This window comes from Ranitomeya variabilis, chromosome 4 (genome assembly GCF_051348905.1).
Source record: "Ranitomeya variabilis isolate aRanVar5 chromosome 4, aRanVar5.hap1, whole genome shotgun sequence".
Classification (NCBI taxonomy): domain Eukaryota; kingdom Metazoa; phylum Chordata; class Amphibia; order Anura; family Dendrobatidae; genus Ranitomeya; species Ranitomeya variabilis.
In genome coordinates, this window is record NC_135235.1 from 530,783,919 (window position 1) to 530,797,602 (window position 13,684).

The window sequence follows — 13,684 nt, forward strand, 5'->3', positions numbered from 1 at the left end:
AGGCTGCTCTCAGATGAGGTAGCAAAAGCCTGCTGACAGATTCCCTTTAAGGAACACAATTCCACTGTTGCACTATTTAGGATGCCAATCAACCTCCACACAACTCGATTGTGGGGTTTTGATGGGTTGTCATGAAAGCTTGGAGCCGACAATCTCCCTTGTTTAAAAATAAAGAAATAAAAAAGATAAACATATTTAGTATGTAAGCCTCGATAAAAATCCCATCTATAAAAATATAAAATTATATAGCTAGTTCTGAAAATTATATAAAGCAAAAAAAAACAAAAAAACAATCACTATGTCAAAATGTCAGCTCACCATGACCATGCTGCCAGGTCATTTTTTTAACACGCTGTAAAACAAAATTGCTATTTTTCCACCACACTTATAATTTTTTTTAACTGGTTTCCAGTAATCATGTGGTAAAATTAACGGAGTCATTCAAGACTACAACTCACCCCCCTCAAAATAACAAGCCCTTATAATGCTATTTTAACAGGAAAATATATATATATATACTGTGTGTGTGTGTATATATATATATATATATATATATATACCGTATATATATATATAAAACGGCTCTTAGTTAAAGGAAATAATGAACCCCCCAAAGAGATAAAATCGACCAGTCGCAAAGGGGTTAATTATCTTACATTTTTCACGTATGTCCACATCGTATAGCTGCTCTTTGAGCCCATTTTTCAAGTATATTTCTGTGAATCTCAAGAAAGTTTAAGCCGTGCAACAAAGCAGTAATTGCTTTAGGAGATTTAAAAACGTGACTATTAGGAACCTGGCTGGAACCAGCAGGACAGCAAACACTCTACAACATGCGGGGAGATGTGACAGTGCTGGCAGCTTGCAGACAAATGGATATAAGCAGGGCCTAAAGGCTTGAAGAGCGAGGTAGCATTTGGTCAATGCAATGACACTCGATTATTGGATGAACTCATGGTCAGTCTGATGGAGTGCAGGCTCCCCTTCACTAAAATCCAGACTACTGACTGCTAAATCTGCATTTTCTTTTCCTGACAGTAAATGATTTTTCTTCTCTGCAGAAGATTAATAACCACTTTTAAGAACTGTATGAAGACGTCTATGTGCAGCATTATATTGAAATAATCCTATGAAAGCTCTTAAGGAGCAATGAAGGAGGATTAGCATGTAATCAGACTTTATGCTGATCATTAAATCCTTAATGCACACATTTCCGTAACTGATGGTAAAACTGGTAATACAAGGCCAGAGTCAGTGATGCATTTTAGGTTTGTACACCAGCATATATAATCTCATGTACTGGAGCAGTCAAATGAGACAGGCCGTTAAAAGGTCTAAGGATGGGTTGTGTTTGCAAGACAACACATTTATCAAATCATAATTTTACAAAATCAAGCTTGGATCAGCTCATCGGAAACAGGTGAATCCTCCGGTAGGCCACCCTCTTAATTGAACAGTAGTTGTCACTTGATTTACTATGTAAAAAGCAAGCCTCATCAACTCATTCATTCATTCAACAGACTAGTGTTTTACTATAAAGAAGCATGAAGCTGAACAGTGGACCCCAGAGTCAGTGTTACTGATGGGACCTTGGAACCTCACTCCTTGGAACAGGAGAGCTTGGCACTTATTTGTCCCCACCTCCTGCCCTATGAGAGAAGGTGCATTCCTGGGTCTAGTTCCCACTCCATGTTAACTTTACAGTTAACCCATTCATGTGTCATAATCACTTTTCTTAACTTCCTTGCCTTTCATAAATTTCTTAGATGAGGCCACTGCTTCTTTCTTGGTCAACAGATCGTAGTCTGCGCTAATTAGGTGGTTTCTCTTACCAGCCAACTCAAAAGCTCAGCCATTGGACTCATTGTTGGAGTCTTCACTGGTGACTCTCTAGACTACATTTCTGTTCTCACCCAACTGTGTTCCTTGTCATTCTACGGACTAAATCCTGGATGACCTTACTAAACTGCCTGAGGCCTCTTTTGCCTATTACTTCTGATTGACCATCTAGTCTTGAACCATTTCCCCTAACTAATCAAAACATTTGGTTCTGATCTTTTCCTTGTCCTTCACATACGCAGCTCAGGTGCCCTGAGAGGGAAGGCCATTTTCCTGTATAGCATGTGCTGCATTGCAGTTGGAGATTATTATATGTAAATTCTTGATCACAGCCTACGGAAAACATTAAAACTCTTTATATTTAACCTTATATCCAAAATTCTGTGATCAGAGCCCAACTTTTCTGATACTGCTCCAAATCTGCATAGTCATAGATTTAGAAGAAGGCATGATGGATATCTGCAGCTGCCACAGGAGGAAGCTTAGGAGCTTGATGCATACTGTGTTCCTATCACTGTGCAATGTAACGCTCTGCTCCCTCTGGTGGCAGCTGCAGGTGTCCAGCATGCTTTACTCTAAACCAACTCCATGCAGGGGATTTGGAGCTCTGGGCCAGAAAAACAGAGCTGTGATCGCCATAAAGATATTAATAAAAATATAAATCAGTTCTGAAGTCTGAACTTTTTCAATAAAAAAAATGTTCATTCAAAGGTAAAAATTCATTTTGAGGAAAAATAAATATAAGTTTTTCAAATAAGAAACTCTTAGATCTTTACTGTAATTTTTTGCAAGTTACATCTGCATATGGCTACGGTCACACTATCAGTATTTGGTCAGTATTTCACATCAGTATTTGTTAGCCAAAACCAGGAGTGGGTCAAAAATACAAGCTTGGTGACGTGTTTCTATTATAGATTTCCCCTCTGTTTGTTCCACTCCTGGTTTTGGCTTACAAATACTGATGTGAAATGCTGACCACATACTGATTATTATTATTATTATTATTTATTGTTATAGCGCCATTTATTTCATGGCGCTTTACAAGTGAGGAGGGGTATACATAATAAAAACAAGCACAATAATCTTGAACAATACAAGTCATAACTGGTACAGTAGGAGAGAGGACCCTGCCCGCGAAGGCTCACAATCTACAAGGGATGGGTGAGAATACAGTAGGTGAGGGTAGAGCTGGTCATGCAGCGGTTTGGTCGATCGGTGGTTACTGCAGGTTGTAGGCTTGTCGGAAGAGGTGGGTCTTCAGATTCTTTTTGAAGGTTTCGATGGTGGGCGAGAGTCTGATGTGTTGTGGTAGAGGGTTCCAGAGTAGGGGTGATACGCGAGAGAAATCTTGTATACGATTGTGGGAAGAGGAGATAAGAGGGGAGTAGAGAAGGAGATCTTGTGAGGATCGGAGGTTGCGTGTAGGAAAGTACCGGGAGATGAGGTCATAGATGTAAGGAGGAGACAGGTTGTGGATGGCTTTGTACGTCATGGTTAGGGTTTTGTACTGGAGTCTCTGGGCAATGGGGAGCCAGTGAAGGGATTGACAGAGGGGAGAGGCCGAAGAATAGCGGGGGGACAGGTGGATTAGTCGGGCAGCAGAGTTTAGAATAGATTGCAGGGGTGCGAGAGTGTTTGAGGGGAGGCCACAGAGCAGGAGGTTGCAGTAGTCAAGGCGAGAGATGATGAGGGCATGGACTAGGGTTTTTGCAGATTCTTGGTTGAGGAATGAACGGATTCGTGCAATATTTTTGAGTTGAAGTCGGCAGGAAGTGGAAAGGGCTTGGATATGTGGTTTGAAGGAGAGATCAACGTCAAGGATAACCCCGAGGCAGCGAGCTTGTGGGACTGGGGAGAGTGGGCAGCCATTTACTGTAATGGATAGGTTCGTTGGGGGGGTCACATGAGATGGGGGAAAGATGATGAATTCTGTTTTGTCCATGTTAAGTTTCAGAAATCTAGCGGAGAAGAAGGATGAAATAGTGGACAGACATTGAGGGATTCTGGCTAGTAGGGAGGTGATATCTGGTCCAGAGATGTAGATCTGTGTGTCATCAGCATAGAGGTGATACTGAAAGCCATGAGATTCTATGAGCTGTCCCAGGCCAAAGGTGTAAATGGAGAAGAGCAGGGGCCCAAGGACTGAACCTTGTGGGACTCCGACAGATAGGGGGCGAGGTGAGGAGGTGGTGTGTGAGTGGGAGACGCTGAATGTCCGGTCTGTTAGGTATGATGAGATCCAGGATAGGGCCAAGTCTGTGATGCCAAGGGATGAGAGGGTCTGTAATAATAGGGAATGGTCCACTGTGTCAAAGGCAGCCGACAGGTCGAGGAGGAGGAGAACAGAGTAGTGTCGCTTGCTCTTGGCGGTTAAGAGGTCATTGGTGACCTTAGTTAGGGCAGTTTCAGTGGAATGGTGTGAACGGAAGCCAGATTGTAAGCGGTCAAAGAGGGAGCAAGAAGAGAGATGGGAGGACAGTTCAAGGTAGACGTGTTGTTCCAGTAGTTTTGAGGCATAGGGGAGAAGTGATATAGGGCGATAGCTAGATACAGAGGATGGGTCAAGAGAGGGCTTTTTGAGGATAGGTGTGATGGAGGCATGTTTAAAGCTTGAGGGGAAAACACCAGTTGTTAGTGATAGGTTGAAGAGATGGGTTAGGGTTGGGATGAAGATTGTGGTGAGGTTTGGGATGAGGTGGGATGAGAGTGGGTCAAGTGCACAGGTGGTGAGATGCGATCTTGAGAGTAGAGTGGCGAGTTGATCTTCTGTAATGGTGGAGTAGTTGGTTTTGGAGGTGGAGGGTAGGGAAGTTGGGAGGAAGGGCTCTGGGGCTTGTTGACCAAAACTGTCTCTGATGTTATCAATCTTCTGCTTGAAGAATGAGGCAAAGTCTTCAGCAGAGATAAGTGGGGAGGGAGGAGGTGATGGGGGACGGAGGAGAGAATTGAGGGTGTTGAATAACTGTTTAGGGTTGTGAGACAGGGAGGATATGAGAGATGAGAAGTAGGTTTGTTTAGCTGTGGCGAGTGCGGTCTTGAAAGTAGTGAGGGACTGTTTGAATGCGATTAAGTGGTCGTTGGAGTGGGATCTTTTCCATCTGCGCTCAGCAGCCCTGGAAGCTCGCCTCAGTTCTTTGGTCAGGCTGGTGTGCCAGGGCTGTCTGTTGATTTTGCGAGCTTTGGTATGTGTAAGTGGGGCAGCAGATTCCAAAGCTACAGCTATTGTGGTGTTATATAGAGCTATATAGAGTTATATACTGATAGTGTGACCGTAGCCTTAGGCTATTTTATGGCATTTTTATTTAATGGATAATATTAATTTTTGCATCAGTCACTATTATTCTGTCACCAGAATTTCCCACTATATTGTAAACTAAAGTCACCACCTTTAATGCCTCTTTTTCCCACAGTTCAGCAACTTGCATATAAGCTCCCTCTGCATATCCAAAAAAATACCTAAGGGTGCTCTCACACTGTATCAGACATTGGTTATATGATTTCTGCCACTTAAGTTTGGCAGTCCAGAGAAAAACATACTTCAACTCCTTAGTCCCCTTTCACACATCAGTTTTTTGCCGTCAGTCACAATCCATTGACTTTACGGATCGACGAATTGTGAAAAACTGATGCAACGGATTCGTTTTTTTGATGTATCTGGCTAAATAAATCGGAGCATGCTCAGTTAAAAAAAAACAGAATCTGTCGCCGGATTCCGTCATTTGACGTATCCGGCGCCCATAGGGTTCCATTCGAGCAAACGACGGACGGCGACGGATCCGTCGCTGTCCGATTTTTCGACGTACACAAAAAATGTTACTTTGGCCATTGTCTCCGGCCACCAGACAACCAATTTTCGACGGATCCGGCAAATGAGTGAAACGTGAGGCCATCGATCGCAATCCATCGCTAATACAAGTCTATGAGAAAAAAACGGATCCAGCGGCATGAGTCGCTGGATTCATTTTTTTTTTTTAAATTTGACTGATAGCAAAAAACTGATGTGTGAAAGGGGCCTTAGTGACCGAGACAATTTTGAATTTAAGGACGCTACAACGGATCCCACTGATTCTCAGAATGTTTTTTTGTGACATATTGCACTTCATGATAGTGGTAACATTTGTTGGATATGTTGCGTTTATTTGTGAAAATATCAGAAATTTGCAAAAATTTTGTAATTTTCAAACTTTTAATTCTTATGCCCTTAAATCAAAAGTTATGTCACACCAAATAGTTAATAAATAGCATTTCCCACATGTCTACTTTACATCAGTGTATAGTGAGAGTTATTCTTTAATGGTTTCAACACTGCAATTAATCAATACTCATTTTTATATGGTTTAAATCACTTTAATATATAAGATATATAATACAGCAGAGATTGGAGATGTGGCATTTGGAGATTTTGAGGGAGAGAGAGATGGGCACAGAGGTTCATGGACTTCTACCTTAATAATGTAATGTATGAAAATGCTTGTTTTAGATGCACATGTATTTACTTTACTTTATTGTTTAAATCTTATCAAATATTAAATAAATTAAATTTAGTTTATTCATTTCTTGTGTGAACATTTCATATTCATCACAATCATTGAATCCGTTACAAAACATTCAGCATCATATTTTAAACAAAATTTGTGTTTTATTAAGAAGTTAGAAGGGTTGAAAGTTGATCAGCAATTTCTAATTTTTCCAACAAAATTTACAAGACCATTTTTTTAAGGCTTTTAGTGGTCTGTGTGACAGAAAATACTCAAAAGAGGCATCATTCTAAAAACTGCACCCCTCAAAACAATCAAAACCACTTTCAAAAAGTTTATTAATCCTTCCTGTGCTTCACAGGAACTAAAGCAATGTGGAAGGAAAAAATGAATATTTAACTTTTTTTCACAAAAATTTCACTTTAGCTCCAAATGTCTTATTTTCACAAAGGTAACGGGAGTAAATGGACCCTAAAATTTGTTATGCAATTTCTTTTTTTATGTTTTCTTTTATACCATTTTTTTATACATGAATTTTTGAGTCAGTATGATGAAGAAGCATGTTTTTTATTAATTGCCTTATGACATTCGCCAAACAGGATAAATAACGTGCCGGTTTTATAGAGTGGGTTGTTCCAGATGCGGAGATAACATTTATGTGTATTTTTTGTGTGTTTTATCACAAACGCTGCGTTTTGAGTGTCGAAATGGATTTTAGTGATTTGTGCCCACTTTTTTGTGTTTTTTTAACTTTATTGCATCTTTTATTTTACTTGTTTTCACTTTTTTACTTAGTCCGACTGTGGGACATGTATAATTTTTATTTTGATCACTTGTCTCATATACTGCTGTATTCATGTACAGCAGTGTATGGAGCTGTCAGTGTCTCACTGACTGTGCCTGTGAGACTCAGCTTATAGCATATACAGGCCACCGTACCAGGGGTCATCACATGACCTCAGGGCTACCATGATAACATTGAGACCGGCGATTCTCATTGCGAAGATCCGGTGGTTATCAAGGGGGTCTTGTGACCCCTTTGAAACAACTTAAATACCCCTGTCCCAATTGACAGTGGTATTTAAGGGGTTAATCAGCCCCGAATGTTATGTACAGCTGATACCCGCAAGAATCGGAGGCTCTATTCCCTTATTCCTCATCGCAATTTTAAAACAGCAATGAGGGAATAAGTACCCTTAACAACCACCTTTTTAATGCGTATTGGCGATCGTTAAGGGGTTAAAAGCATGGGAGACTACTTAGACAGGCGAGTCCCTGGCCGATTCTCCCTGCCCGCTACTCTGGATTGACAGGCCTCTCCCTGCGTTCCTGCATAGGGAGACACCTGTTGGGAGAAGCCAACGTGGACCTGCCTTACTGACAGTCACCTGTGCATCTTGGTCCCCAGCAGCAAAGTATGTTTTTCTCTCTGAAATTCCGCATAATGTCAGAGCTACGTTTATATGGCTGAAATCATGCAGCCAGTGCCTTATTCATACTGTCCATGAAACGACAGCATGCATCAGATGTCAGGTTCCCTTGAAGTCATTATTCTTCCAACACCATTGACAGCAGGGAGTTAACACACATCTGGATATAAGTGATAACCAGCAGCTGAAAAATTCATGCTAGTGATGTGCTTTGGGTGCAGTGTGCAAAGAGGGATTCTCTAGAGGAGAAGAGAGTGAATTACTTCCCCTTATGTTGGTTATAAATCTAATGACATGCATTTACTATCAGAAATGGGACGTTCAGCTATGTTTCTACACGAGCAATCTACTGCCTCTAACCCCTTGTATGTTTCTCAGGTACTGCAACAGTGTCTGCAATTTTTATTTTTCCCTTTATTTCTAACATACAAATGAATTTAATTGATCATTTTCAAAATCATTAATGATACATTTACAAATGATGGCATTTTCTTATTCCGATTATATATTGCTCTGCTATAGATACCAGTTCTCTATACAGTCATGGCCAAAAGTTTTGAGACTGACACAACTTTTGGTTTTCATAATGTTTCCTGTTTCAGTGTTTTTAGATCTTTTAATCTGATTTTTTTTGGTTACTGAAGTAAAATTGTAAGAATTTCATAATTTTTTAAACTTTAATTCACAGATACATCAAGTTCATGCAAAGACTTAATATTTACAGAGTCCCTTATTTTTCCAGGCTTCTGTAGTTCGCCCTGGCAGCTGGATATCAGATTCTGGGCTAAATCTTGGCTGATGACAACCCAGAAATTTCTGCACCATTTCTGCATCTCTTGGCAGGAAAAATGCAGCGGCAAAGACGATTTTATTAAAAAAATAAAAATAAAAAGTTCCCACTCCGTTTCAACATAATCCACCAAGTCCAACCTAGTCCACAAGCGGAAACCTGAAAAACATAAACAAAGAGAAATAAAAAGACACTGTACCTCATTCATCAATTTATTAGATAGAAAAGTTCCCATGCTTGTCTGACGTAGCGAGCGCTTCCCACAAAGTTCCCTAAATCCGTCATTCAAAACCAATGGAGGCTTTATTCTGAGGCTTCATAGGCTTTAGCAGCAGCCACTCTCGGGTCATGCTGTGCGAGACCCTCTACATCTTGGGAGCAATGACATCATGTCATGCTGGGTGACGGATAAGTAAGTGCACAACGACGGGGAAAGGGAGGGGGGAGCCCAAACACTAGGGAACTGAGGAGAGGAGAGAGGAGACCCCTAGGCAGATCACCCTGTCTGCCATATCCGTCCCTGTATAGGTTCTGCACCTATTTTTGTCAAGCAATTATGGCATATAATTACTTGATGGGCATTTTGCAATAGGGCTATTGAAATACAGTATCTGTCACTGCCCGATTGGGCGTCCATAATAGGTCATTTGACAAAGAATGTGTATGGGCATTGTGCAATAGAGATATTAAATGCGGCATTTGCAACTGCTTGATTAGGTATTCATTATTTGATATACAGGTCATCTGATAAGGAATGTGTATATTATAAAACTATCTGAACTTACAAAACTATCTGAACTTTAAGGGTACCTAAAACTATAGCTTAAAATATTGCCATCAGCACTACAGACTTTGGCCCTATTATTAGACATAGGGCACTTTTTCAGCTAATTATCTGTGAATCTTTGGTCCTAAATTGCAGTTTAAAATATTGTTACTAGTATTACAGATTTTGGCCCTATCATTTGATACAGGTCATTTTTTTGCTACCCATTTTTTGGTTGCAATATTTCTTCTGGCACTACGAGATAATTTTCACATTGGGTATCTCCTTGTATGTGTGTGTTTTTTCTGTATACTGAGTGTAAGATTTTTTCAGGGTGCACGAGGGCCTTCAGGGCTGCCGACGTTGAGCAGGGGTGCCATTACGTCAACAAATTTGGGTGCCAACTTCCGCTGATTGGAAGGGTGAATCTAGGGTCAGTCTAGGGAGAGATTAGCCCTAGGTAAGTTATCATTTCCCTCCTACTTTAATTTAGTAAATTTTTGCGCTCTTTGGATAACTACTATTATGTGATATGCCTTTTTAAATATTTCAAATAAAGGTTAATTTTTGGAGGCCTTAGTCCTTTATTTCCAATATAAATTCATGGACAAGGTAAGCAGGGCATGGACAGTGCAAGTAAAAAGGACGACGGCCGTTTCGTGTTAACCACGCTTCCACGGGTCCAGATGAGACTCATTGGAAGGGAGAGACAAATTAGAAAACATAGACACATTGGGAGGTGAGGGTGGAGGGGGTAGGAGAGTTTTGCGGTACGTTGGCTGGCCTTAGTCTTCTTGGTTTGCTGCGATGAAGTAGTACTGGCCTTTTGTTTGCTTCTTTTATTCTTTGGGCGGGTGGGAGTGGTGGCTTGAGGCTGGTGTGCAGCAGGACTCGGCATGGCGGTGGAGGTAGACAGTCGTGCAGCAGGACTCGGCATGGTGATGGAGGTAGACTGGTGTGAAGCAGGACTCGGCATGGAGGTGGAGGTAGACAGGCGTGCAGCAGGACTCGGCATGGTGGTGGAGGTAGACTGGTGTGAAGCAGGACTCGGCATGGTGTTGGAGGTAGACAGGCATGCAGCAGGATTCGGTATGGTGGTGGCTTGAGGCTGGTGTGCAGCAGGATTCCGCATGGTGGTGGCTTGAGGCAGGTGTGCAGCAGGATTCAGCATGGTGGTGGCTTGAAGCAGGTGTGCAGCAGGACTCTGCATAGTGGTGAACCTGGTTAGTGGTGGAACAGCCGGCAATGCCATCTGTGGCTGCTGGAAGTAGCGAGTCTGCTGCATAACCTGGCTGTAAGCAGCATGGCAAGCCTGCATCACATTCAGCTGGAGATCAGGCATAACATTTTCCAACATGCCCCGCTCTATAGCATTAAAAAAGTTGTGCCGATCTCTGAAGGTCAGCTTTCAGGCAGTCAAGGTGTCAGTTAACTTCCTGGAAAAGTGAGTTCACATGCGCAAACCCACTTTGCATTCTGTCTCCAATGCTCTTTAGGCCTTTCTGGAAGACCAAGCCTATGTGAACAAACTCGGGCATGAGTGGCCTGTTCCAGGCCTTCTTCCGCTGGCGAGAAGAGACAAAAAAAACAGAGGCAGAGGCTTGGGACATGGGAAAATCTGAAGGACCAGCTGCCTGTTCTCCAGCCTGTGAAGCCTGCCCACTTGCTGCATCGCTGGTGGATGACTGGGACTGTTCAGTGGCTGTTCGAGGGGCCGCTCCAACAGAGGACGATCCATGTTCAGCGATGCTGTTCCAGGTTCTGGTTGAAAAAGAAATGAAAAACATTACTACCAAAAAATATTCATTTTTAAAGCGTCAACATATCCTGTTGAAAACAAAAAATTCAGAAGTTATAGCATGTAATACAACACAAAAATACTTACGTTCTATGACCAACCACAGGCCTCAGGAAGGAGAGAGTACGATGACACTATTTTCCTCATTCTCGAGAAGCACCACTTCGAACTTGGTTCTGCTCTCTCAGGTCTTTATTGAAGTGATCCTTCATCAAACGCCACCAGACTTTGACTCTCTTCACTGTGAAGGGGGAAAAAAAAAAATTGTAAAACAGTGCACCACAGGTTCACTGCCGCATCAGACCACGTTGCAATACTTATGAAAATCCTTTCTGACTTGTGACGTGGCATGGTCCCAATCATCCAACAGCGATATGGCCACTTCATCCCATAGCCGGCGAATGATCACAGTGTCCAAGTGCCGCTGATCCCGGTTGTCCCACAATGGAAATCGCTCCTGCACCAATTGTATTAGGTGTTGAATCTAAAAATCAAAGAAACACAATAACATACTTGTAAAGATAAAACAAAACAAAAACAGTCAAGAATACTTACCCACCGTCTTTCCATCGGAACTTGGGCCTGAGTCTGCTCCAGCTCTGCTGCACTGGAACTGTTCTGGAAAGAAAATACATGATTTTACCACATGTGTCATATTGACAGTCAATAATCAGTAGGAAATGGATTCACTTCATCAGTCTCCTGTGCGCTCTGGGAGGTATGTTCTTCACTGCAGGACATCTTTGATGCGGAATCGAGTTTATGCAAATACTCAATATTTAGTGCTGACCCTTATTTTTCAAGAATTCTGCAATTTGCCCTGACATTTGAATATCAGCTTGTGGACAAAATTCTTATTTCTGGAACCCATGCATAGAGTTTATCCTAATTTCTGTGTTTTGGTTTGTCCGCCTGCTTTTTGAGGATTGACCACATGTTCCAAAAGGACATCTGGAAGAATGACTGTCTGGAGGAGAAAAAGTAACTCTTGCCAGGAGTCCTGTGTCATGCCAACAATAAAGCGTCATTAAAACATCCATATGTAAGTTTGATTTTCATCCAGTGGAGGGGCCTCACTCACAATTTTGCCTGAGAACACTGCCATAAATAAAGAATGGGATCTAAACATCCTCCAAGAGCAACTTCTCCCAGCGATCCAGGAGCAATTTGATTATGAACAATGATTCTTTTGCAGCATGATAGAGTACTATGTCACAAGGTAGAAAAGTGGCTCGGTAAACAAAACAATGACATTTTGAGTCTATGGCCAGGAAACTCCCCAGACCTCAATCCCATTGATAACTTGTGATCACTCCTCAAAAAGTGAGTGAACAAACAAACCAAAGGAATGCTATGTGCACATGTTGTATTGAGCGCCCATCAGGGCCGTCGGGTACTCAGACCGGGTCGGACAGTTCTTAAGGGGGATGTGTCATGGCAGCAGTGACCCGGTCCGTGGCCCTGGTCGTCCAATAAAAGTGAAGTAAAGGGGAAAATAAATTTTATGGGGATAGTTCGTGACACCACCTGTGGTATTCAGCAAGGGATAGCCGACGCTGCTTAAAGAGCCCGCTGGTGCTAATGGTGATGCAGCAGAGTTGGTGCAGCTCTGCACAGGTAGAGCTAAGTCCCAGGGCACTTGTGATGTGAAAGATAGTAGTGATGATTGTAGTGCAGAGTGCATGGTGCAGTAAATAACTCTGAGGACACAGCAGGGTGCAGTTTCTTTACTTTTACTCACAGTTTGTGGTGCAGTCCATGGCACTGATTACAGATAGTAATGGAGATCCGGGCAGCCTGAAAGCAATTCAGGATCCACCTAACCAGGTGAGTTCAGAGTAGGCCTATCTATTTTGTATTTTGAGGTCCTTGCTGCCTAAAGCTGTCCTCAGCCCTCTGCTCCTTCTTGTTCTTTAGTCCTTGTCTGTATGGCAGGCGGCTTGAGCCTATTACAGGTGTCACTCCTTTGTGGTGGCTTCGGGCTCTCATATGCTGCTGTGCCTTCAGATGTTGTGATAGGCCAGGAGACCTACAGTCCCCTGCCCTCCGGATTTGGTTGCGGGGCCTGTAGTTCCCACACAAACATGGACTCTGGTGTCCAGTCTTCGGCGCTTAGTCCTGGGGTGAGCTCAGTTGCAGCTCCTATCCCCCAGATTCTCCACACTTGCCTCTTCCTCCTTCACTGTCTGCTCTCTCGCACTGAACTGACTAACCCCGCCTCCAGACCAGAACTTATAGGGAAGTTCCCCTGAAACTGGGTTTAGAGCTCCCCCTTCTGGTCTAGAGTCAGGAAAGTGTTGCATGCTGACTGTATTACCTGCTAAGGGGATCACTTCTTGCTTCCAGACATGGCATCACGCCCCCTGAGGAAGGCAATGCCACTGTGGCAACCGGACTCCTTTGGTGCCACATTGTGTTTTTGCCACCCAAGTTTGTCACAAAACCTGTAGGGATTCCTTATGCCTGCAAAGTGAATGAGATTCCTGAAGTGTCATGCACTTATTTGTGACTTGCAGATTTGTTGCAGATTCAACTCAGTAGCATGTCAATTCTTTCAGCGTTATTTCACCCACTGACTTCAAT